Source organism: Melitaea cinxia, chromosome 12 (assembly GCF_905220565.1).
Source record: "Melitaea cinxia chromosome 12, ilMelCinx1.1, whole genome shotgun sequence".
Taxonomy (NCBI): Eukaryota; Metazoa; Arthropoda; class Insecta; order Lepidoptera; family Nymphalidae; genus Melitaea; species Melitaea cinxia.
In genome coordinates, this window is record NC_059405.1 from 4,878,374 (window position 1) to 4,905,427 (window position 27,054).

Below are 27,054 nucleotides of genomic sequence, written 5' to 3' on the forward strand. Positions count from 1 at the left end.
CAAATCATCAGCGAAGCGTAGATGGTTGAGATTTTCGCCATTTATATGAGCCCCTTTTTTGTCCAGTTCTAAGTTCCTGAAGATCATCTCCAGTACTGCTGAAAATAATTTAGGTGATATAGGATCTCCACGAGTACAACTCTTTTAATAGGAAATTTTTTGCCCTTAGATTCAAGTTTAATTTGTGCGGTGCTCGCTGTGTATACGTTTTTAATTATTCGTATGTACTTTGTTTTTACCCCTTGTCTTTTTAGAGCATCAGCAAAGAGCAGATTTTTGATAACAAACAAATTCTTGCATTTCTCCGACAGTGAAGCTGCTGCCGGATCCACTGATAAGATGTTCAAAGTACGACCAACGACAAATTAGACAAGCTCCAATTTTGTCGAAGTATGGCTCGCCGATATTTGAAGAATGTAGGTATTGAAAGATCCGACGGAAGGCCCCGTAAACCTTCTTCACTAGTGCCAGGTATGAGTCAAGATGGTGTTGGACACTTCCCTCAGAGACTGCCAAGCCAAATACGATGCGTCGTTTGCCATATAAAAGCACGTGGGCAATAAAAAAATATATAAAAACATTGTGCATCGAGAAAGGATATTTCGAAAAGTACCACTCATAAACCCATTGGCCCTATTTGAGGACGGTGTTTTTTTAAATATATAGGATTTTTTTTAAGGTTTTTTGTAATAAAATATTTTGTCAGTCATCAATAAATATATAAATAAAGATTTTCTCAAAATATTGCTAGTACTTTGTATTTGGGTCCAAATGGGTTAATGTTGCTAATCTTTTTGCTTTCCGTTCCTTTCTAAGTTGTTCGCTAATCTTTTTTGCTTATTTCTGCTATCTTTTGGCGATTATTATTCTTATTTTTCCTTGCTTATATTTGTGTTATATTATTATACAAATACGTTTCTTAACTAATACTATAACCAATTTATTACGATTTGGATACAAATTGATATAAACCAACATAAATGGAACTTTTTTCACCTTTATTTAAACATGCGAACCCTTTGAAACAACGCAACGATAACTTAACAATTTGGTTTTACGAAAGAGATAAAACTGCACACGACATCTAGTTCCATCTTCAAAATTAGAAACTCTCGTTGTGTTCGATGTCGTAAATTTAAACTTTACATGGCTTACAAAAGTGTTGGTAAAATCGTATACGACTTGACAGTCCAAATAACTGACGCATTTTCGTTCCGTTACGTTTCCCCGTTTAGCTCCTAATCGGATTATATGACAAGTATGGACCGGCCGATTTACTGATTCAGTTTATCACGGCAAGTATCACCTGTCGGTGCGCATCAGTGTCCAACGTAAAAGTATAAATTTAATAACAACGTTAATCCGATTTATGGAATGTATTTTTAATATAAGACCACGCCGCTTCGATAAGAACGTGATTCGACAAATTTCATTGAAGACAAAAAGCTCTTATGTAACGACTCTAATGGTAATCTTGGGACAATAAAATCTTTGTATCTATATGGTCGTACGTGGGTGGGTATCGAAGAATGTAATGCATAGCTTATTGCTTACATAGTTCATCTAATAATTGGAGCAACTTTAACAACCTTAAAACAAACCTTATTTATAATCTTAGCCTACGGAAGAACTCCCCATCAGCCCAGTTGTGATCAGTCTATTCAGCGTGTAGTTTTTACTTGGACATACTGTTTATGGATAGCTAACAGTGATAAAGGATATTCGTGCTTGGCTGCCTTGTTTCATATCCTAAGCCAATTTAGGTAATGGCAAGGACAATGTATTTTCATAATAATTGTATCAGTAGATTATTTGGGAGATATTTCTGCAATAAGTACTATATTACCTCAACAGAATTTCTCTGTATTTCGAAAATGAGCAAAAGTAAAATTAAATTAGTAATAACATTATTCACTTCACACTTCAACATTATTACTACTGTAAAATACTCTTTATTGCGAAGTTCAGAAATTATTTCTTAAGAAAGAATATAAATCAGAATAAGATTAATGGATAATCGAAATAAAATGTATTTATTTATACATAAAATCGGTTTTTTTTATTAAGAAATACATAATTTCTTAATAAAAAAAAAACCGAATTCGTCTATTTCCCCAATTCAAGTTATTTACAAAGCCATGTTAACAGTGTTATATAAATAACAAATAAAAAACCATTTATTACGCCAACACCTACACCTTCCAGCTCAAATAAGGGGTTAAGTAAACATCCTAAAATAATCTTGACGCAGTGATATATTATTAAAACTTATCAAGTCAGAACGACGTCTCGACGTCCCTTCGTTACGCAAACGTGGCCTATAAAATATTTCCGAAATTACAGGAAATACCCACGTTAAAACAACAAACTATTTTAGACGATTTATTGGTAAGTAGCAAGCTTTTGTTTGATGTATAATACATATAATACATAAAGTAAAAATTTTGTTTTATATTTTTTACAACTACTTGACTACTAAACTATTTTGGTGTATTGGTGCAAAGTGAATTATGGTTTACTATAAATGTATATTTCTGGTATTAGTCTTTTGTGTTCTTGTGAACACACCCCGCTGAGTCTCGGAGAGCACGAAAAACTGTCGAGCTCATTTTCTTATCATAAGCTCCTGATAACGGTGATTTTCCTTATCACATTGTAGCATGGTGGTCGGTTGAGCTCTGAGTCTTCTTCTCTGCTCAGCAGGTTCAATTCAGTATTGTTTTAGATAGGAATCTTAAATCAAAAGGATATTAAAATAATAATAATAATAATAATAAAACCTAAGTAAGCTTCTTAAAGTAAGCAACTTAATGCTTGTGTTATAGGTAACAGCCGACTGGTATAGCTACATTTTTTTTTGATAAACGTACTTATAAATAATACATATATAAATAAATATATACATTATACCCAGACTCAGGGTCGGAATCGAACCCACAACCCCCAGAGCAAAAAGCAGGGTCACTACAAACTGCGCCAACGGGCTAGTCAAATTAAAATGATTTTTAAGGGTATGATGTGAGTTTCGCTCGAGTATATTTAAGCCATTTTAAAATTTGAGCGTATACAACATCGCATTATGTCATATAATCATCGCATAATATGAACTTTAAAATTAATTACGTTAGTTGAAAATCTTTTTTTTTTTAATGCAACTAGGTCGGCAAACATGCGTACGGCCCTAATAGTGTACTGTACCTGACTCCCTACTGTACCTGACTCCCTACTGTACCTGACTCCCTACTGTACCTGATAGTAAGCAAAAACTGTAGCCTATTGACGTCTGCAACACCAGAAGCAACGCAAGCGCGTTGCCGAACCTATCCCCAACTCTCCCTAGGAGCTCTGGTCACCTTACTCACCAACAAGAACACAACACTGTTTGAAAACAATATTATTTAGCTGTGATTTTCTGTAAGGTCGAGGTACTATCTCGGTCGGGCTGCTCCATATTTTAAGCAGGAAATTTCCTGCTGTGCCCGACCTCAGTTAAATCTGAAAATAAACCGGTAATGTTTAGTAAATTGTATTTACATGCATAAAAACTTTATATAACTGTTTTTAAAGTATGAAGTATGGCCATAATAATAATAATAATAATATATTCTTTGTTGCACACCAAAATATGAACAAACAGTAGTAACTAAAAAAAAAAGATGTACAAGGGCGATCTTATCGCTGAAGAGCGATTTCTTCTAGATAACCTTTGAGCACAGAACACGATATAGTAGTGGCGGATAGGAAGTGTACAATATTCTTATGGATGAATAAAAAATAGTGTATGATTAGTGTGTGATGATGTTCTAACCAAATCGAAATTCAATGAATTGACCAATGATGCAAATGACGAATTGATAAATATGAATTCTATATTTATATGATAATAAGTTAAAGAGTATGTCTGTTGATAACATTGTAATTGAAATTATATTACTAACTGTGCGCCGCGGTTTCACCCACGTTAATCTTGGGATAAATAGCCTGTTGCGATTTTCGACAAAACACCAAGAGGATTTTTCATTTCAAACAACTATTTCCTGAGATTAGCGCGTTTAAACAAACGCATAAACAAAATTTTTAGTTTTATAATATTGATGTAGATAAAATAACGCCGTATTACAATATTGACATGTAAAACCATAGTGAGCGTAAACCAAATAATTACTTTCGGAGATGACTTTATAACCCTAAAATCATTTTCTTCTTCGAATGTTATTCAATTAGAATTCGTTGGCTTCGTTAAAATGTTAATGGAAAAATTTATTTTAAATTACACGCCTGTCGGCCGTAATAACTACTGGTATTAGTTTCTATTTGTCTGGATTCTTCTGACAAGATTTCACAGTCTACCGATCAGACTCGACTTAATTAAAGAACCCCCTTAGTAGAAAATAATTAGAATCAAAGAAAACTTTCACATGAACGACCTTCTCTGATTAAAAACACTAACTTTTGTAGAAATTCATCTCGGACTGAATTCGAAAACTATGCGAATATTTTACTCAGATAACGATTTTTTTCTCACATATAATCTTATAATAACATGTTTATTTGTTTTTAATAGTTTTCAAGAAAAAAAAAATATTTTAATAACTAGCTGCCCGGACAGGTCTCGTTTTGTCAAAAGTTAATAGATTTTTATTTATATAGATTTTGTTTTTATATATTTTTCTTTTTTTTTTTGTACTAAAACCTTTCGTGGGCCTTAACAAACATGCAAAAAATAAATTAGCCAAATTGGTCGAGCCAATCTCGAGTTATGCGCTTTGCAACATTAATTTTTATTTATATAGATAAAACAATAAAGTGTCCTTAAATATTAGTTCAACTTTATTAAACTAAAGAGCATTCATAAATTATATATCAAGGATTGAATATAAACAATTAATACAAAAAAAAATAGACACCGGAAATTTACGAAACTAATTTATTTTATTACAAACAAACATTACATTCAAATATTTAAGAAGAACGACTGGTCAGTACAATCGTAACTGTTGGAGAAATATGAAATATGGATTACGCGGGATTCATTTGAAAGATTTTTTTAATTTACTTTATACTTGCTTACCTATTGTATATAAATAAAATAATATCAAGTTTCGTGATATGTACTGATCATGTTACTGATAATAAGATACTTTACTATAATATTACATCCAGTGTTTTCAAAACGATTTATTAGTACTTAATTAAATAACAGCTAGGACAATCGTTTTAGTAATATAAGCTCCCTGGTCGTCTCGTAGGCTCACAGGCTGACCCATTAATTATTGAACCCAGTCGTATGTCTAGCCAAAGAACTTAATAACTAAATTAAGGGCCAAGAAAAGGTTTAATTGCCCGAAATAATGCTTCGGCTTGCTTGATATGTTAGTACAATTAAGTTCTTGTATATATTCTTTAGAGTTGATTTTTTATTTACATAAAATAAAATACAATAGTAGGTATGCCTATGCGTATATTTCTGTAATACCATTAGTTGAATTAAGTGACTTTGTGATTTATATCTTATAGTATATAAAAATAACTATTTATTCGAAATATTAAATACTCGTATTCGTAAAAATTATTTCCATTTTGCAGGCTATATTCATTAAAATACAACAATTCTAATACATACATCAACCCAGTTCTTTCTATTAAGATCTCCGATCTACGAGTCCGGTTAAGAGCAATGTCAGCTCAAAAAAAAAAATATATACAGAAATGTAATTAAGAAATAGTCCAACAAGCATACATCAATCGCATTAACCCAATTACGTGTCGATAATTCGATTTCATTAAACATTTAATTAAGATCGAATCTCGTTTGCACGACGGTCCGTGCAACCGATCCGCGGCTCACGATTTGTTTTATCGAATGCATCGATGCAGTCATTCACTCGTTTAATGTTTATACGGTAATCCTACACTGGTACCGCTAATACGCTTAACTTGCGCCTTAAAGTTGAGTTCCGTTAATGCGATTCAGGGTTTTTATAAGAATGAGTCTTATTATTTGATACACGAGGGTTTATTCGTAGTAAGATTTATTGATACCTTCTACAATTCCTAGCACGATGTGATGTCATAACTTTGCTTACAATTTAGATAGGTTTGAGACCATTCTATTTATGGCGTATTATTGTAAGCCCAGACAGACACACCCAACACAACAAACGCACACACGCGCAAGCACGCACCCATACATATAAGTGACCCAGTAAATACGATTCTAAGACATGTCCAATATTTCACTATTCAATAATAACAATTTTCCTAACATTATATTAATTACATATCGCTACAATGAAACTCAACAAATGATTGTTCACGTATGAGAATCCACTGTAAAACGCTGATAGAAAGATTTCGTGACTATAGAATCACAAAACGGGAGTCGAAGTCGGAAATCAAATCCAATTTACTTCATTTGCTCGCCAGTAAAGTTCACATCTAACTCTTGAATTGAACGGATTATTCTGAAATGAAGTTCCTACTGCGAACGTTTCCGTACGATGCATACATGGTTCTGTGTGTTATTACTTACTTTCTTGATGAAAATTTGATTTTGTGTGTGTGTGTTACTGTTATGTTTGATTAGGTAATTTAATATTACCGCCAACATCTACGGGTCATCGTTGATTTGTCTAAGAAGATGAAGTTAAAGTATTTTCGATTACGCAAATGAGACATTTAAATAAATATTACAAGCGTAACGGATTTGTTACAATTTTATTTAATTACCAATAAATCTATTTATCTAATATTTTACTCGGAAAAAAATATTACATATTTTATATTTAGAATTTATCGTAATGAATACAAAGTTCTTTAAACCGAACATTCCTACATTTAATTAAAACAAAATTAACATTACTTACTCGATATCTAATTAAGGCTCAAATACATTATCACCATAATAAATTTTAATAATTAGCTAACATGAAATATGTTCTAAAAATTATCGTTGTTAATAATAATCTATAGTTGCGAAAAAAAAAAAACTAGAATTACTAGATGTATGTTGGCGCCAATGAAAATAGTTCATCGTAAAATTACTCGCTGACGTAACTTCCTCTATACACATGTTTTAAAACATGTTTTTAGTAACCTATAAATATACATACAGTTTCCAACGCATACAATGCATATTGCCTTAAACTTTAGTATAATATTTTTGCAACATGATTGTAATAATCATCAATGTCATGTCTCAACATGTTGAGTAGACCATGGTGTAGTATTGTGCTAGACTTTTACAACCTGTAATTATCTCTATCTCATTAAAGGGAAAAATGATTGCAGTCTAAGTAATCTGTCACACTATAACGAATGACAGATTGACAAATAATCAAGTTCATTGAAACATTTAGAAAATATGACAATGATTTTCTCGATGTAAATAATCAGCAAAAAAATTCACAGCTTATCGCAGTTCTCTGCTTGTACCAGGTCTCCCTAAGTTCGTGCCAAATATTCCAGTTTTCCGCAATTCTCATCTAGCCACCACCGGAAATCTTACGTAGATCGTCGGCCCAGTGGGTCGGAGGGCTTCCCACACAGATAAATATTGGGTTGTCTGGAAGAAATGGCTAAATAGCCATAAGTCCGCCCATTGTACTTCACAGTCTGTAAATATTTATTTTAAATGTGTTTATTGTTTAAAATGTAGTTGTGGTGTACAATAAAGTATAAATAAATAATAAATAGATAAAATAATAAACACATTAAATTAGATTAAATTATTTAATAGGCCATGTTATAACATTATATCACCTCGAAGTATCTCTGTAAAAATTAGTTAGCTATGTTGTTTTACTGTAGCTTAGCGACTGCTTAGCTTATTAATAGACACAGTCACCCTTCCTGTACGTCAGTGACGGCTATTGCGTTAGCAGCCGACCGCAGACCGCGGGATTTCGCGCTCTAGAAATAACATGTGCTTTTCATAATTATATATATATATATATATATATATATATATATATATATATATTATTGTCCATATTTAGTTTATTGTTTTTAAAGTGTGCTTATCATCGTTGTTAACGAGTGATGACGGGTGTACAAACTACGTATTATTTTATTTTATAGCCAATCTCTCTCTCTCTCTTGATTTCCTGCTTTCACACGGATAACAATTACGTTAACAAAAATCATCTAAATAAGTCAGTAACAAAACAAATAGCACAAAACAATATTTTATTTAAAATGACTAATCAATGGTCCAAATAAAATGACATCAACGACAAAATTTCTGAACCTAAAATTGCGTTCATGCCAAAGGATTTTTTTTTTGTGAGAAATAAAACAGCGATTAAAATAATGATATTTTTTGTATTTTTTTTTCAGTAAAATCTGCAATAATTTGCATTGCCTTATAAGGAATAGCTAAGAGTTTCCATTATATTTTTTTTTAGATTATTATAACAAACCAAAAGGTAACATACGTATCTTACATATAAAATTCTCTTGTCACAATGTTAATGACTATACGCCTCCGAAATGACTGGGCCGATTTTTCTGAAATTTTGTGTGCATATCGGGTAGATCTGAGAATTAGTCAACATCTATTTTTTATACCCCTAAGTTACCAGTGGGAGGGATTAAAGGGGTTAATGATATATAGCAAAATTGCGTTTGCTGGGTCACCTAGTATTTATATAATATTTGTATGCACATAGCTTAACACTTATATCGAAAGAAAACTTTAGTATATATAAATTTGATATCATTTTAAATATATTTGAAGTAAACAGTTTACATTGTGTTAAATTGGCAAGTGCAATTTTAATGCATGTAAGAGACTTCTGTCTTTTATGAAAACAAACGTTCATTACAAATTTTATTTTCACAATAAGTCTTTTCATACCACTTTATTGTTTCACTTTGTACCTATTCAGTTCTTTTCAATATAAATAATAAATCTGCTAACTGTTCATAAAAGCATTGCTACAAAGTACAATTTGAATGAGCAACTACAAAATAAAAATATAAATAAATTTTCCTCAGCAATTCTTTAAAAATAACATCCTGAAAGCTATGAACTAAACGAGTTTTTGTCGTAAGAAGTTAGGGGCGAATGAAATACCAAGCCGTTTTTGCTGAACGCTAACGCCAGTCCTATGGGAGATTCGATATAGCCTTGCTATCCACTGAATTCGTGTATTATTATTATACTTGCAAACATACGTAATGTCGCAACCTTCATTTTAATATTTAATGTTGTAATAATAATTAAATTTCTAAATTATTTTTCGATAGAAAATATTTAAAAAAGCTATGAAGAGCATAAAAATATAACGAATTGAAAACAATAAATAGTTTAAACTGCACTAAACCAGTTATACATCAAACAAATGAAGATTTTCTCTCGTACGTCAAATCCTATATATTATGTACTGGAAGATAGTCCTTAAAGACGCAAAGTAGCGAAGTCTATAATGAAAAACTTTATTTGCACAGTAGACAGCATGGAACGTTCGGTACGTTCTCTTTGATCGCGACAAATGGAAGGATGTCTCCCGGGCATAGTTCTATATTGATTGCCTTTAAAATAAACTTGCAGTGTTCATTATTTAAGAAATCTCTGCGAGATTGGGTGTGAAATTGGTTTCTTTTAAATTATATAGAATCTATTAAATTAGCTATGTGTATCTTCAGTTAGCACATAGTGTATATGTTTGTTAACTTTAAACATAATCAATAATATATTAAATTAAATTCAGTAGACCTGTGTAAGAAGTTTATAATTAGGTATAAAAATTATAAATACATAATACAAGGTATTGTAGCTTTTCGGTCGAACAAAGAGATTTAATTTAATAATGAGAATTAATTAATATTTCTTATTTAACACAATATACTACGTTTTATTATACAAAAAACATATTTAATAAAGCAAACGTTTATACGACACAGTCATGACATAAAACCTCAGACGTGACAAATAATGTCATGGCTCTGACACACGTTAATGCGCGCTCTCGTCTACGATATAATCTTAGCTGGCGAATGGGAATAATTTAATATGCTTCTGACATTTTCCGTCCGTGTTTTGTTTAAATAAAAAGCCAAGCCATATTATGACTATTAAAAAAATATAAAAGTTGAGAATTAATTATATCTGTGATGTTTATTACATAAGTTAGTACTACTATATAATTGCTTTACATGTTTTTTACTTTATAAACAATTTGTGCCCACAAGGCAGAAGCTTTTTTATAGTCACGTTACTCACAAAATGTAAATTATATTGTATTGTCTGAAAGCCTGACTCCATGATAAAAATAAATCTATGAGTATAGTTTCTGTACTTTGTTTATCTTACATAACTCACATGTATAAATAATGGCACAGGTTTTGTTAGAAGTTACTTAACTATGAGGAAACTAAATGTATAATAATAAAAAATTAAAAAAACAATATTCTCTATAATTTAGAACTTGTCTACAATTTCTTTTTATGGTTATATTACACTACTAAATGATTAACCAAATATTTAAATAAAATTAATGAAATAACTTAAGGCATTTATGATATTTTTGTTTAAATAAATCTGATAGGGGTTAAATTAGTTCTACAGACATCATCCTAGAATATAATTTACAGTGTTGTCAGCGTATTATTCATTTCATCAATGGTGACCGTTGAAGTACCCTTTTTATGGTTTGTTTAGCTTTTATCTCAAGGCTCTCTAAATACGGTATAGGTATAATACTTGGTTCTTTCACTTTTTTAAGTTCATAATATTTTTAATATATTTAAGTCAAATGTAATAACTATATGTTTTTTAATATCAACAACACGGACAGCTTGTGGACGCCAGCAACAACAAGAGTATCATAAGCGCATTTCCGATCATCTCCCAGTTGTCAACACAGCGCGTCTTCAAGAGGTCTGGCTACCTTATTCGCCACAGGATGAATGGAACGCTACTTGGGAGTGTGGCGACATCTATCGCGCAACATACTAACTACGTAATTAGAGAAAAACTGACGTATGCTACATCGCGCTATCAGAGCTTTTAAAGTGATTGAATATATACAAGAACCCGACAACAACCGTTCGGGGCGTTAGCCCGCCAGACACAACACCCGTCTGGTTGGAGGATCCTCCCTTTTTGATGGCCAAATTTCCTTCTAAGCTCTAGTTAATCTAATACAAAAGATATACTTCTAATATAAAAATAATTACAATCAGTCACTTTCATTCTTATATTTAAAAATGTGTATAAAAACTACATAATTTTCTTTTTCATTATTTGCGATTCTTTTTATCTTTGAACAGCATAAAAACGAAATGGTCGCACCACAAAACCAAAATTAACTTTATACACTTACATTTTGTGTCTTCTAAATATTGTCGACGCTTTATCTCGGCTATAAATTCCTGTGCACTCATTTTAAGAGACTATAAAGGAAGAAACTACGACAGTAAAACTACAATATTACCGAAGCAAAAACATTAGTGTTGCCCATTGTAACGTTTTGTAAATATGACGAGTGTTTACATTTTATTACCCACTGGAGTATTTTAATTGATGAAAAGTAAAATAAGTTTTAGTTTTATTATTTAAAATTGTTTACTATCTCGACATACAATATAATGTGTCTAAATTTCTAGTCTCATCATCATCATCATCATCATTTCAGCGTATTACGGTCCACTGCTGGATACGGCATCCACAAGTTTGCGCCATAAATGGAGTGAACTCGTGTTTTGCCCATAGTCACCTTACTGGGCAGGCGGGATGATCGCAGGGCTGGCTTTGTCGCACCGAAGACGCTGCTGCCCGTCTTCGACCTGTGTATTTCAAAGCCATCAGTCGGATGATTATCCCACCATCGGTCGGCTTTTTAAGTTCCAAGGTGGTAGTGGAACTGTGTTATCCCTTAGTCATCTCTTACAACACACACAGGCAGAGAGGGAGTAGCTATATTCTTAATGTCGTAACTACACAGCAAATCTGCTTTTGTCTAAATATTTTTTTAAACATTTTTTACTTATTTTGTCTTTAAATGTAAAATATGAAATACAATATATATAGTAAAATTTGTAATCGTTTAACGTATTAGTTATGAAATAAAAATATTTTTAAAATAACCACTTCATTAAATAATTTATACTACCAAATTATAATATGCACAATATCGAACTCAGTAATAACATTTGCTTCATATATAAAAAAAGAGTAAAATATGTATTAAATATGCGTGTTATGCTTTTCTTAAGAAAATCTATGTCGAAAAGTACTAATAAAATTAACAGAACAATCAAATAAAATTATATATGTAAATGTTATCAATGTTAATCTTTAAATCCTTGTGCCTAAGGTCAGTATACCATTTCAATTAAGTATAAAAATTGTTTTTACTAACATAAAGCGACCCATATCAAGCAAGCGATAGAGACGCAAGCTTTCAAATTTATAACCAAAACAAACATACAAATTGTGCTCACATTAAAGAAATCATATTGTGAAGTTCAAAAGGAAATCGTTAAGAGTATTAATAACGAAGGAGACAGATTCGTTTATAAATTTGTTGACACTCGAGTCACGTCTTGAGGATTTTGTGAACGGTTAAAAACACTATTAGCTCGATCGTTAAACTTCGAATGAGTGACATCTTTAAACAACGATTTTTTTAAAGATATTTTGGTACCATTCACGGATTTGGTCTTAACGAAGAGATAATTGTAAAAATTAAAAACAGATTTATTTATTTATGTGTCTATTAATCTAGAATTATTATAATTTTATAAAAATTAAGAATAAATAACATTTAAAGTGTTTTCCCAATCATAAGCAATAATAGCTAAACATATTATTGTTACTTCGCTTGCTTCAGCTTGTAATATCCCACTGCTGGGCATCTCTCTTCCCCAATGTAGTAGAAGGATTAGAACTTAATCCACCACGCTGCTCCAATGCGGGTTGGCGGATATATTCCCTACTCCGGCACGGTGGGGAGCCCACAAACACAAAGACTGAACAAACAGCCAGACCACTACGAATATCTGTATGGTGAATACAAATGTTTGTCATTTGTGACGATCGAACCCGCAACTGCCGGTGCAACAGCCACAAAACAGTGCTGTGACCATTACGCCAACGTCATATTGTTATCATATTGTTACTTATTGACTGTCAAAATAAAGTTTTAAATATTTTCTACTGTATATACATACTCTACTATATACGTATATTACGGAAAACAAGGATATCTGGCGTGAACTTGGGGAGGTCTATGTCCAGCAGTGGACTGCAATAGGCTAAACTGACTGACATATTTAACGACATATCTACACATATGTATAATTGTTTTATTTGGTTATTATTTTAGAAGTACGACTATATTTACATCGAAAACAAATTATATTGCGGACATGTAATTTGTTTTTCTAGCTATCGTGTTTCGGTCTCACCGAAAAGCCAACAAAATTATATTTATTTTTGTTTACGTGTAACGAAATAATATGTTTTTTCTCTATTTAATTTTTGCCTCGTTCCTTATGTAATCCGAAACGAGAACCTAAGTAGTAACTCAAGATACAATATCAAATAATTTAGACACAAACACAGCCGCGGGCCAGCTAATAAATTGAAAAAAGATATCCGTTGCTCTTCTAAGTCCAAACGAAAAAACAAAAAATAAAATTGAATTATACCGCCTAGCGAGGCGTTCATTTCTTTTTTTTTTACTAAGAACTTTTCTACATTGTTTTCGAATGGCTTATTTATTGATATAGCATGTGGAAGATTAAGCCATAAAGTCGGCTCGTACGTTGGACGCGAAGCTGAGCGCTGCGGGTAGCGATGCCGTAAGTATTACACACTTACAACTATCTATTAACGCTATTCAACACCGCCCGCTGGATGCGTATGTACTAATTCATTTATTTATATTTGTATTATTATAAAATTATAACAAAAAAAAATAAGATCATCTTCATCAGAAGCTTCATATCACATCGTAGACAGTGTTTTAAATAAGAAATGAATACCAACACCAATTAAAAATATTAAAAATTATAAGTGTTATTATATACTTGATTGGACAAAAGTTTTATTAGGCTTAAATAAGACCAACAACATTCATGTGTGAGTGTAACAGCCAATGAATAAATATTACGGTGCTAACTCGTCGCCACCTCATCTAAAAAGTATGGTCGTACCGACGAAACTCATTAAGAACTTCTAGTAAGCGAAAAATATATCACACTCAAATAAATTACAATTTACAAATCTTTAAATCATAATTAGTATTCACGGCGACTGGTCGCATACATGCATTAAAATTGCCGTAAGCAATTTACAACTATTAGTTAAGGAATGAACCGAAGCATTAAGACTCATCACGCGAATGAAATTCTTAATACAGACTTTTTAAGTATTGTTAATTTATCTTCGTGAATGTACCTCGAAGCGATGTTTTTATGGTTCTCTTTGATAAGGATGTTATTGCGGTTTTAATATTTAGTTTATGAATGAAGAATTATGTTTTTTAGTATATACAATATGTTTTAATAACTGTATAAAACTTTTATACAGTTATTAAAACATATTGTATATACTAAAAAACCGGCCGACCGGTGGCGGGATAACCATCCAAATGCTGGCTTTGAAATACACAGGCCGAAGACGGGCAGCAGCGTCTTCGGTGCGACAAAGCCAGTACTGCGGTCACCAACCCGCCTGCCCAGCGTGGTGACTATGGGCAAAACACATGAGTTCACGTCATTTTTGGCGTAAACTTGTGGAGGCCTATGTCCAGGAGTGGACTGTATGGGCTGTAATGAATAAAACTTTTAATACAATTACTGAGATATAAGTTGTTCTTTATTAAATTCAATTTTGGATAAAAATTATATATATTTTTTTTAGAAGAAAAAGAAAAAGCCCGAGTCAACAAAGAGACGACTCAGGGCCGAGTTGCCTAGAGCACATAATACGGAAGGCCGACCACAAATTAAATGGGAAAGAGCAAGGCACAGAAGAAGATATTATGATAAAATTTAGTTATATATCAAGCCAACGATAACTTCTTCGCGATCAATACAAAAGAAAGGCACGAAATACACAATAAAAAATCAAGACATACACAACAAAACAAATATTTGTCACTAGCCGGCACTAAATCTGTGACTGCTAACGCATCAGCTAGTTGTTCTAACTACTATGGTGCGTGTGCTAAGTATGTGCCTAAACACCGGCGGTTTTGGGTTCGATTCCCGCTTGGAGTGAGTGTTTGCATTTGTACAAATATTTATTCCGGTTTGGCTGTCTGTCCTTGTGGGTGTCCCCACCGTACCACGGTAAGCTGTCTGTCCTGGTTATTATAATAAACACCTAATAGCGATCACTACTCATAATCTATATAATAATATATATAAAAGCGAAAGGTCACTCACTCATCACGAAATCTCCGAAACTATAACACCTACAAACTTGAAATTTGACAGATAGGCTCCTTATAGGACGTAGACATCCGCTAAGAACGGATTTTACGAAACTCGACCCTTAAGGGGGTAAAACGGGGGTTGCAAGTTTGTATGAAAGTCCTATGTTTTTAAAGTAAGAGACTTGAAATTTAAAATGTATGCTCTATAGATAATGAGAAGGTGTCCAAATAATGTATCTTTAGAAAACAACTCCCTTTTGGGGTTAAAACGGGGGATGTTAGGTTGACTCACTCATCACGAAATCTCTGAAACTATAACACCTACAAACTTGAAATTTGACAGATAGGCTCCTTATAGGGCGTAGAGATCCGTTAAGAACGGATTTCACAAAATTCGACCCCTAAAGGGGTAAAGCGGGGGTTGGAAGTTTGTATGAAAGTCCGATGTTTTTAAAGTAAGAGACTAAAACTTTAAATTGTATGCTCTTTATATGGTGAGAAGGTATTCAAATAATGTATCTTTAGAAATCAAAATGCTTTTGGAGTTAAAACGGGGGGGGGGGGAGTGGTAGGTTAACTCACTCATCACGAAATCTCCGAACTATAACAGCCACAAAGTTGAAATTTGGCAGGTAGATTCCTTATAAGGCGTAGCCATCTGCTAAGAACTGATTTTGTGAAACTCGACCCCTAAGGGGATAAAACGGGGGTTGGAAGTTTGTATGAAAGTCCTATGTTTTTGAAGTAAGAGACTCGAAATTTAAAATGTATGTTCTATAGATGGTGAGGAGGTGTCCAAATAATGCATCGTAATCTATATATATAAAAGAGAAAGGTCACTAACTCACTCATCACGAGAACTCAAAAACCGCTGGATGGTCCATTCATCTAGGATGAACAAAGATGAAATTTGGCAGGGAGGTAGATTATAGTTAATAGACGTCCGCTAAGAACGTATTTTGCAATATTCCACCGCTAAGGGGGTTTAATTGGGGTTGAGAGTTTGTATGAAACATATACAGCAGCTATAAGTTCGCCTGATAGGTTATTTATACTGCAGCCTGAAAATAAAACTAAAAATGTGGTGTATAGAGAGGTTTTATAAAAATGACTATTAAATTATACTAAATAGTGCCTTGCAAAAAGTTACTTAGTGTGATAAGCATTTTAAGTGACTGAAATGAAAAAATAATTTGCGTTAAACATCTTAATAGTAATGCATGTCTTCATAACCAAGCGGAGGTAGTCGCGGGCAACAGTTAGTGTATTATAAAACCAAGTCCCCAAAAGTGTATGTGATCGATTCGCTCAAAATTTACTGAACGGATTTTTATGCGGTTTCACCAATAGGGAGATGGCTTCAAGAGGAAGGTTTACGGATCGGCTAAGCCGATTTCGATGAGAGTTTCACTGGAAGTTTGCCGGGAAAACTTTGTGACACACTGATTTCAACGCGGGCGAAGCCGCGGGCACAGCTAGTAAGAATATATCCGCCAACTCGTAGTAGAGCAGAGTAGAGGATCAAGCTCCAAACCTTCTCAGATATGAAGATAGAGGCCTATGGTCAGCAGTGGAAAGTTACAGACTGAAGCGTATATTATCCATGAACACTACTTTAGAAATAAAATAATTAAGTAGTTTTATGAGTAAAAGAAATTTACTCAGAGGGGAATCCAAAATTATCGACTAATAAAATCTCACAGCGTTTACTTCACGTACATTACGGATTAGGTGGGTAACCACTAAAAATATTCGACATAACTATCCACTATTTACGTCCGTCCATATATTAAAAGTCAAATAATTATTCATTCTAAATTGAACCGTAATGCGTTAACATTGAGCTGATTGTAGCGTGAAATAGAAAAGCAGTACCGCGTTTATAGTGTGGTCAATTGTACTTATTTAAAAAGGAAACCCAGAGAGTTTTAACGACTTTATCTCATAGAATAATGCCTACTTAAGCACACGTCTCGAGCCCTTACATATTTAACGATATTCAATTTATGACGATAAGAAATCGGTCGGTGAGTAAAAATTATAAAGATTACTAAATTTATAGCTTTCTGCCGCACGTAATCCGCTTAGCGTCATACAAATTATTGAGTGTGGGACTAAAGACTGATATATCTTTTCCGTTTATATCGTTTATTTAAATGGGCTCGACATGTGCGCTTGTTGGAAATTGGTTTAGTTTAAGCCTTTTTAAATTAGCTAAGAATATTTTTGCAACCCTCAAAGCCTTTCTGAAGGTTAAATATGAAAGCCTGTAAAGTGTATTCGTCTACTTGTATTTTATTTTTAATTAATTGATTTTATGAAAATTTAAATGTCAATTATTAGTACTAGCGTATAACGCTCATTGTCAGAAGATCCGCTAGAGACTTTTTAATCTTTGTTCTTACTCGAATATGTAAGAAAATGTATTGTTTTCTAATGTTAACGCGTTCTTTCATTATAATGAAACAACTTTTGCGGATTTTATTGCGGTTTATTAAGTTTTTTAGTTGCCCAAAGTTGCTCCTCCCTTCCTGTCTCCTCTTTCCTGTCCTCCCGGGACCATGGTTAGTATCTGAAACATCGGGCATCTAAAAAACTTAATAAACTGCGATACAATCCGAAAAAGTTGTTTCATTATTATGAAAATGTAGTTAGACAAAGACCAGGTGGTACCTAGATTTAGTGTAAGTTTCGGTCTAATCCTTGCCAACTTAATAAAGCTTTAGAATATATTAGTCATCTCATCTCATCTCAAAATGGCAGGTTCTACAAATTCGATTTAATTTTGAGGAAGGCTTATTAAAGATCAAATGCTTGTGAACAAAGTAAAAGTTGCAATTTAGCTAAAGATATGTCTATATTTCAAATTCAACTAACTTACATAGGAATAAGTACTAACAAACCCGATTGACAAATACCTGAACAATTCTTAAATTTGTTTGCAGTACCTCGTATTGGGGCCAGTTATGAATCTAAGCCAGCTAGAAATGAGCTCAAACAAACGCACCAAAACAAACGACCTAGCCGTTTAGTGGGCCTTAAGTGACTTATACACGTACAGAATAATTGTATATATATACGAAGATTGACACGAACGTAATATCAGGGCCCCGAACAAAATATCACATCGGTGTAATAGATTACAAATACCGACTCGACGATATCTGTTAAAAGAATCTTACTTTTCATCATTAGAAGATTAATATCAAGTTTGGATGATCGAATAAACAAATGATATAGTTGAACGCGGCCATTGAACCGGGCTGTCGAAAAAAAAAATCTGTGATTACAACTCAGACATCCGACAAGACAGTCTTAAGACATTGCACTAAAAATTTTACAAATGAGATTCGTTGCTTATAATAGAATTGTATTTTTAATTGTATGGGTAATATACTACTTATATTATTAAAATCTATTCGTGAATGTTAAACCTAAGACTATAACTTAATACATAAAACATTTGTGACGACACATTACACAAAAATAAGTTTATTTTAAAAATTTCTCGTAAAATACCTTCTTAGTTCAGATAGAAATCTTAAAGACTTAAAAAAAATTCAAAAACAAAATTCTCGTAATTTATAATACTAATAGTTAAATATAATAATATTTGCGATTGTCTTGTCTTATATCTACGTTTCAGACATCTTTAGTCTAGTGACCAACAATGGAAACCTATCCAACGAACAATAATTCATTGTCTTTATTTTTATTAAACTAATCACTTTATTGTTTCTCTCTTATAATCAATTATTCGTTTAAGTTTTATATAAATGACGCGACGTTCCTATCAAATTCTTGCCGTCATTCATTAAATCTAATATGTTATACGTACATTTTTTTTTCAATCAACATATCGGCTAGCTCTATCGGATTCTGTATTGTTCCGTCAATCTGTAACTATTAATTTTATTTGTAGTTTTATATTGTACTAATTATAAAATATTATTTGTATTCTAATCACTTTATAAATCATGATAGATAAGCCAGTTTGGTGGGCAACGCAATTTATTTGTAAGCCAACATAAAAAACAGACATACTCAAGACTATACTTTTCCTAAAATACATATAATATTAAGCGGATACTTTCATAAGTATTTATTCACGCAATTGCGTATATATGTATACTCGTATAGCTGTTTTAAAAACACACGGATATTAAAAAATAGTACCAATTGTAATCGACGAATGTTAATGATATTATCAACTACCTTCAAAAAAAATTTTTTTTTCTATAAGAAAATCAATTCTTGGTAAAAAAAAAACTTACTTAGATATGCCATCTAAATTATTAAATTTACCTTCTTATCAATTTATAATCGGTATGGAGTTGGCAGAGGCGTTTTTTTGCGAATCACTTCATTAAAACTCTGACGGGCCGTGACAGAGAGTATTTTGAATTTTTTTAATTGGCGTTAAAGTGACAGAACACGTTCATCTTTGTCCAAACAACCTAAACGTTTCTCATAGGGAGTTAACAGACAGAAAGCGGTAACGCGCATGTCAGTATGCTAAAACTAATGCATCCCAAATTAAATGTGATAAAAAAATTCATAGTGATCGATGGATATAGATTTATGTTATTTTTTAATAAATTGTTTTTTTTTTTTTTTTTTTTTTTTTTTATAGATGGGTTTCTTAATTTAGTTAGAGTTATTTATCGTATAGTTTTGTAATATAATACAACAAAGCATCAAAGGTGGACTATGAGTAGTAATTTAAAATAAACGTGAGAATACGGCCTGTTATCTGATGGCATATATAAGTTAAAATAGGTAGTTTTATAAGAGGTTGTATTTGCGAAAGCTAAGACGAATTGCGGGTATCTACTGTAAAGCATTCAGTGTGAAGAGCTCCTGAGACTACCCACGTTGATATTATCATATTTTTTCCGCTCATTACTCTAGCCTGATTTGATTAACTTATATGCATTTTATAAAAACTATTGTTCACTAATTAAAGTCAGTTTTCCCATTATACAAGCAACAGCCTGTAGTTTTGTTTCAACAACCAATCATATTATAGAATATAGCGGCTTAGGTACAGATCGACAAACAGTTAAACAGAGAAAGATAAATGAAAGTTATTACAGTTTTGGCTTTTGTATCGATTTTAGAATACCCTCTAACGATATTTTGGCCTATTTCTTGCGTACGGAAAAATTCTAAATAAAGCTTTATGATCGAAAAATGCCCAGCATAAATAAAAAAAAATTGACACAAAACCTCTACAGAATAGTTTTAGATACATAAATAAACAAATAAATATGCTTAACAAATACGTTTTATACCTCAAATGCAACCTTTTCTCTTTAGATTTACAAACTCGACATCAAGACAAGTTTCTCATATATTTATAAAAAGAGACACTCACGACAAAATGAGAAATATGTTCATATCTTTTATAATTACCTTAAATGCTATGTGGAAGCTCCGATGGAACGATATCGAGTCTCGCATATATTAATGTTTATTTATGTTTGAACGCAATCAACCTTAAGATAAAATTTCATAAAAATAGCATCGATATTTATGCTAGTGTGTTCATTTATCTCAAGTAAAACTCGTGAGATAAAACTCGTAGAACGGCAATTATGTTCTTTAAATGTCCATTGACCTATGGTGTTACATTACTTCATATGTTGGCAACAAAAAAAAATTAAATTATTTATACATGTATTGTTTGTTCAAGTTTTCTGTTCAAACATAAAAAAAATACGTCACAAGTTCCCACGAGCAACTTTTATGGTATCTCGCAGATGACTGCCTTAATTGTATTTTAAATAACATTAGTTGTACATTGTTACTTTGATTCAAAATAAAATCCATATTCAAAAATATAAAAAAAAAAGTCAATTGAGATACAAAATAAAGTCAAAATTCATAAAATTGTGATTCATTTCAAATATTGCATATTTCTGCGTTTGAATAACTAAATATTTAAAGTTAGTAACACATTGTTATTTTTTACCTGTCGATCTATCGATAGAATAATCAACATAGTCCACAGCAGGTTGGCGACAATTCTCTGTCAATATCTACGATCACTATCAGCTGTTTGAGATAAAACAACTGGGTCTACAGTATGTGTATCCCAAAGCTCTGTACCGTCCTCACTTTTAAACCATATACTAAACGAAAGTCAAACTCACAACCATCAGCTTTAATTAATCCTTAGCACTACTATTCTAAAACGTTTGTCTAAATACATATGTCTAATTGATATAATAAATAATTCATTTATTTACTTCCCCCTAAAAATACAGGTTAGTGTAATAAAAGTAATAAAACAAAAAACTTTTCCGATAGTTACCGAGCCCCTAAAACGCAATTAACGTTTATTTTTAATGAGGTATCCTAAAATCGACAAGCTACTCTCGTAATACGATCACGTGCATAGGTCGGAAGTTAGTTCCGTATAACCGAATCAAGGTCTATTGTCTCAATAATGTATATATAGAACGTTGTTTAAAGATAATTATTTCATTGTCTATAGAATCTATTGTTTCACATTGTTCTTCCTACGTTATATCTATACGAACTGCAAGAGAAAATTTGTTCCTAATTTGTCAAGTATTTGTAAACAATAGAATCGTGTTTTAAAAGCTGCGATCTTTTGATTATGTTTTCTTATAATTACTTTGCAACGAAGTGTGTGTGTGTGTGTGCGCGCGCGCGCGCGCGCGTGTGTTTGTGTGTGTTTGTGTGTGTGTGTGTGTGTGTGTGTGTGTGTGTGTGTGTGTGTGTGTGTTAGAAATAATTTATCCAAAATATTATGATATAAAACGATAACGAAGATTTGTGAAGGATTTTATATTACTTATATTAAAATCTACAATACCTAGTCTTAAAGTTTAATGAGGTCAAGAGTAAATATGTATATTATAAATGCTTATCTTATATAGTAAATTTGAGGAGATAGCCCTATGGATAGAATATAGAAATTTTAATAAACTTTATACTGAATCATTTTATTTTAATTAATTTATATTATACCGTGACTGTACCCACGTCCGCTAATGCATGAGGTAGCTGCTGTGACCTCTACTTCAATATGACACATTATTAATTATAATAATAAAATAAACGCTTCCTGTGTCGGGGGTCCAGATATATAAACTAAAACTTGAAAATCACAGAAAATTCTTAACACCAAGCGACATTTTAGGCACTCACTGACAATTACAAGAGACTCGAGACAGTAAAGCTAACGCAAAAGGAAGTCACAGTGCAAAGAGGTTGTGAAAGGAAATGTAAAATTCTTACGTAATACAGTCTGAAATACATTTACGATTGTGGAATCTGATACAGTGCAGTTTGAGCATTGTTGACATCGCAAGTCTTTGTATGGTGTTTCTTTACATAAAAACTTTACTTACTTTACTTTACAGAGATAACCTATGTTTTGAAGTTGCTTATTTATTTATTTATACACCAATATATAATTGATAAAATAGAGAATTACATTTGTAAGTAACACAGTTGCATTAGTTGCAAGAGACGGCCTTATCGCTAATGCAGCGATTTCTTCCAGGCAACCTTTGGGCAGAGGACTAATTTAGAAAGTGTGGGAAGGGCGAAAATATGTGAAAGGGAAAAAAACAAATAAGTAAAATATATCTACAATATAGTATATATACATACAAACAACATACATACATATATACATAGATATACATACACAAATACCTAAACATCTATATTAAAGGCATTATCCAATTTTGATGATTACTGTTGTATTGGTGCGTGTAGTCACCCAAGCAACGGCGCTTGCAGACTCGATTTACGGTTTGGATAGATGTCGGTCTTTGAATGTTTGTATGTTTTTTGATAACTGTTTCCGGTTGGTCTGAACTATAATTAAAAAAAAATGTACAAGAATCGCTTCAATGTTGGGAATAACATAGATACAAGATAAAAATCAATTACCTAAAATATAACAGGACAGCATTTGGAACGAACAATTTCAAAATAATAAATCCTTTCATTAAATATTTAGAAATACAACCGCAGTCACATGGGCTACTTTTACGCTTTTCGGTTGTTACGATCATAAATTTTTAACAATCACTATACACAATGACAATCACTAGTAGCGACTGTTAAATGAGTCATTTCACACATCAACACATATTTGTCGAAACGGCAATCGAAGTGTGAATTGTTATGTTAAATCACATATATATGGCTTTGTCGGGTGTACAAATGGAAACAAATGACGTTGATGGTATCAATAAATTGTAAATTTTCTAGACTATTCATGTTTACAAAACTGGCTGATATCTGTTTTCGCTCGTGTCACATTTTTTTTCGGAATTTCGCAATTTAAAAAGATTTTTCATTTTTAAAATTTTAATATTCTTTTTTTGACAATATGGAATAATTTTCTTTTAAGTTAAATTCAAATTTATTATTAAAAGGTAATAATATCATAGAAATTATCAACATTAGTGAAAATGAATTCACTCATTCTCAGAGTAGATACATAACATTTATTAAACCTTTACAGTTGGGCCATTGTCCAAATACTTAAAAAAATTAATATTTACTCCTGCCCAGTATTATTTGTCAATTATAATATGCTTACATAGCACAAACATGTAAAGGATAATCACTTATATATTCAAGTCGTATATCACTTTTTAAAAGTCTCTAAATTGGTTCGAGTATTACACATTAGTTCATAGCAAATAACGACCCGCGGCGCCTATGGGCTAAATTTGTACCATTCCGAAATACGCTTGCTCCGACACATTATCCCATTTTATGACCTATAAAAGTCAGCCGGAACGTACTACATTTGTGACAGCCCTTATTTTCAGTACCTAATATAGCGATTTCTTTATTGGTTTTTTGTTCTTATATTTTATTGCTCGGGCAATGCATAGATTTTCAGGCAATTTGTGTACTTTACCGCCAAACAATAAAACGGTGTTTATGTTAGCTTTTTATTGGCAATGGATATTTCGCTTAAACGATCATTTTTATTATAATTCATAAAAAAAAATATGAGTATTCTTTTGTGGCGTGGACGTGACAATCGTTCAGATCTGAGGACTCAGCTGGTTTGAACGATATAAAATTTATAACAGGGAATGGACACGACGTCAAGAATCGAGCCATCTGGTGTTTACGAACTTTAAGTAGCTTTTTGACCTTTGTATTTACTTATTATTGTGTATAAAAGAACCTAAATCGAGTACAAAAATTCGGTATTCAAGATGTCATATTTTTAAGCTTAAACGAAAAAAAAATTACAAATACAGGGTACATATCGTGATTTTGTCTAAATAATACAAAAATACCCCCAAAAAGTAATGTTCGTATTTTATTGCACCTTAGTATCTATTAAATCAGTTGAAATAAAATTATAATATTTTCGTTTCAAATTTCATAAGGACGGATGTAAATTTAATACGAGTAATTTTTTTTGCATCTCTACAATCTCTGCGAAATTCATCACAGTCCACCATCTGTTTGTGTCCGCGAACTGTGTAATTTAATTATAGCTTTTTTGTGCAAAAATTTTACTAAAATATCTTTCTCAGACATTTTTTGTACGAAATTATGTAAAATTTCATGAACCCATATTGTGTATCTCTCATTCCAATGTTATCCGTTAAATCATTTCAGTCACAATTCTAAGGCCAATTGATTAAAGGAATTATACAAAATGCCTCTTCAATTATATTGCTTTGGCTTAATCTGTATTTTTAACGTTAATATTAAATAAGCCTTGCTATTTTCTATGACAAATTATTATAATATTTGTTTTTCTGTTTTTTCGACTGTTAATTGAAATGTTGTACCAAATAAATTGAACATCATTAAAAAAATATATCGTGAATTTTAACACTAAATCTAAAGCACTAATAAACAAAATTATAATATGACCATAAAAATATAATAAACAAATTTCTGCTATCAGATCTCAATGCAAGAAAATTAATATATGGATATCAAGTTACTAATTAATACACATAACGCGACTCTGGTAATGAAAACAAAAATTATGAAAAAATTAAAGCTGCATGTCCCATCACGAAAATCTTAACCCTTCAATGAGTGCGGCCGTGAGAATGAAAAAAATAGCGACGTCTTAAACGACCCTACGCCAGATTCATTCACGAATATCCTGCATGCAATGAAACCGTAAAAGGGCACTACCTGCTAACATGTGTAGTACATTCTTTGTAAATGTTTTGTTATGAGACCCAGAGATACCGTAAGAAACTTGAAGGTTATCCCAATCTATCGAGATGTAAACAATGTGTGAATTTATTAAAGAATGTAGCTTTGGTGAAACAGGTTTCAAGAAACAAAAAAAGCATTAAATTATGATATCACGTATTATCTTGTGACTAACGATTTTTATCACTCGTGCTCTGTCTATGTACTGTCATTCGTTGTCTCTATTTAGTTTTAGTCTATTATTAAAAAAAAGGATTTATTAATTTCCGAACGCCATCTTTAGGGTCCGTCGATAAGCGTGTAGTTGATGGCACAGCGACCTCTATCTCTTTCTTCTTCTATCTTTTTTCCCTTCTCGGTTACGGTTGTCAATAGAATGATCGTATCTCTGATAAATATAACTTACAATAACGGCATCAGTACGTCTTACGAACTTAACTGAAACTAAATAGCCTCGAAATTTATCACTGCTAGCCAATAGCTTAATCTTCGTATATAGGAGTGGAGGAGCCCTATCCACCTGTTTTAAGGTAGAAATGTACAACTCGTAGACTAACAACAACAAACATTCAATATTGACCACAACTATTTGATTCAAGATAATATCTATTTCAAACAAGAACTAACCCGCGACCTTCAGCATCAGTAGAACTTCCTGACCACAATAATATAACAGTTGTATGTGTGTGTTTGTTAAGGTAGTATTAATTACAAGAACAATACACATGAACAGAATTCAATATATTTATTTTTATTGTGTACTGGATTCATTTACTTACTAGCAACCCGCCCGGCTTCGCACGGGTGCAATGCTGATACTAAATATACTACAGAATGTCTTTATTTATAGTATGAAGCTAGCTTATAGCATGGTTATTAACATAATAACAACATTCAAATATGCGTCGTTAGATTACACGTTGTTACAAAATGCGTTGAAGAAATAAAGGTTCACTGCTCGTTCCCCGTAGGTGATGATAGCGCGATAATTCGTAGCCTATATGTTGACCCGGCTTCTTAATAATATTCGTGCCAAATTTGAAGGAAATCCAACAGACAAATAGACAAACAGACAAAAATTCTAAAAACTATATTTTTGGCTTCGGTATCGATTGTAGATCACACCCCAAGTATTCTTTTAAAAAAATATTCAATGTACAGTTTTGACTTTCCTACAATTTTATTATTATTTATTTATTATTTATATTTATATTAACATTGACATATTATGTGATTAAGCAAATCTGGGGGCACGGTAGTGCCCCCGCCAAGACGAGCCGAAAAAAAAAAACGAAATACACAAGCACAACGCCCAGACCACGACAAACATCTATACAGCCGATCTAAATATCTGTCGTGAGCGGGAATCGAACCCGCAACCGCTAGCGCACCAGCCAGTGCTATGACCGCTACACCAACGCGTTGTCAAATCAGATATCATTATTCAGATATCATATTATCTGTAGTAATT

At 32.2% G+C, this 27,054-nt stretch overlaps 1 pseudogene; it reads left to right on the forward strand.

Annotated features, from left to right (window-relative positions):
* Positions 1 to 392: 392 nt before the first annotated feature.
* LOC123658675 overlaps positions 393 to 27,054 on the forward strand; it is a 98,309-nt pseudogene continuing 71,647 nt past the window's right edge.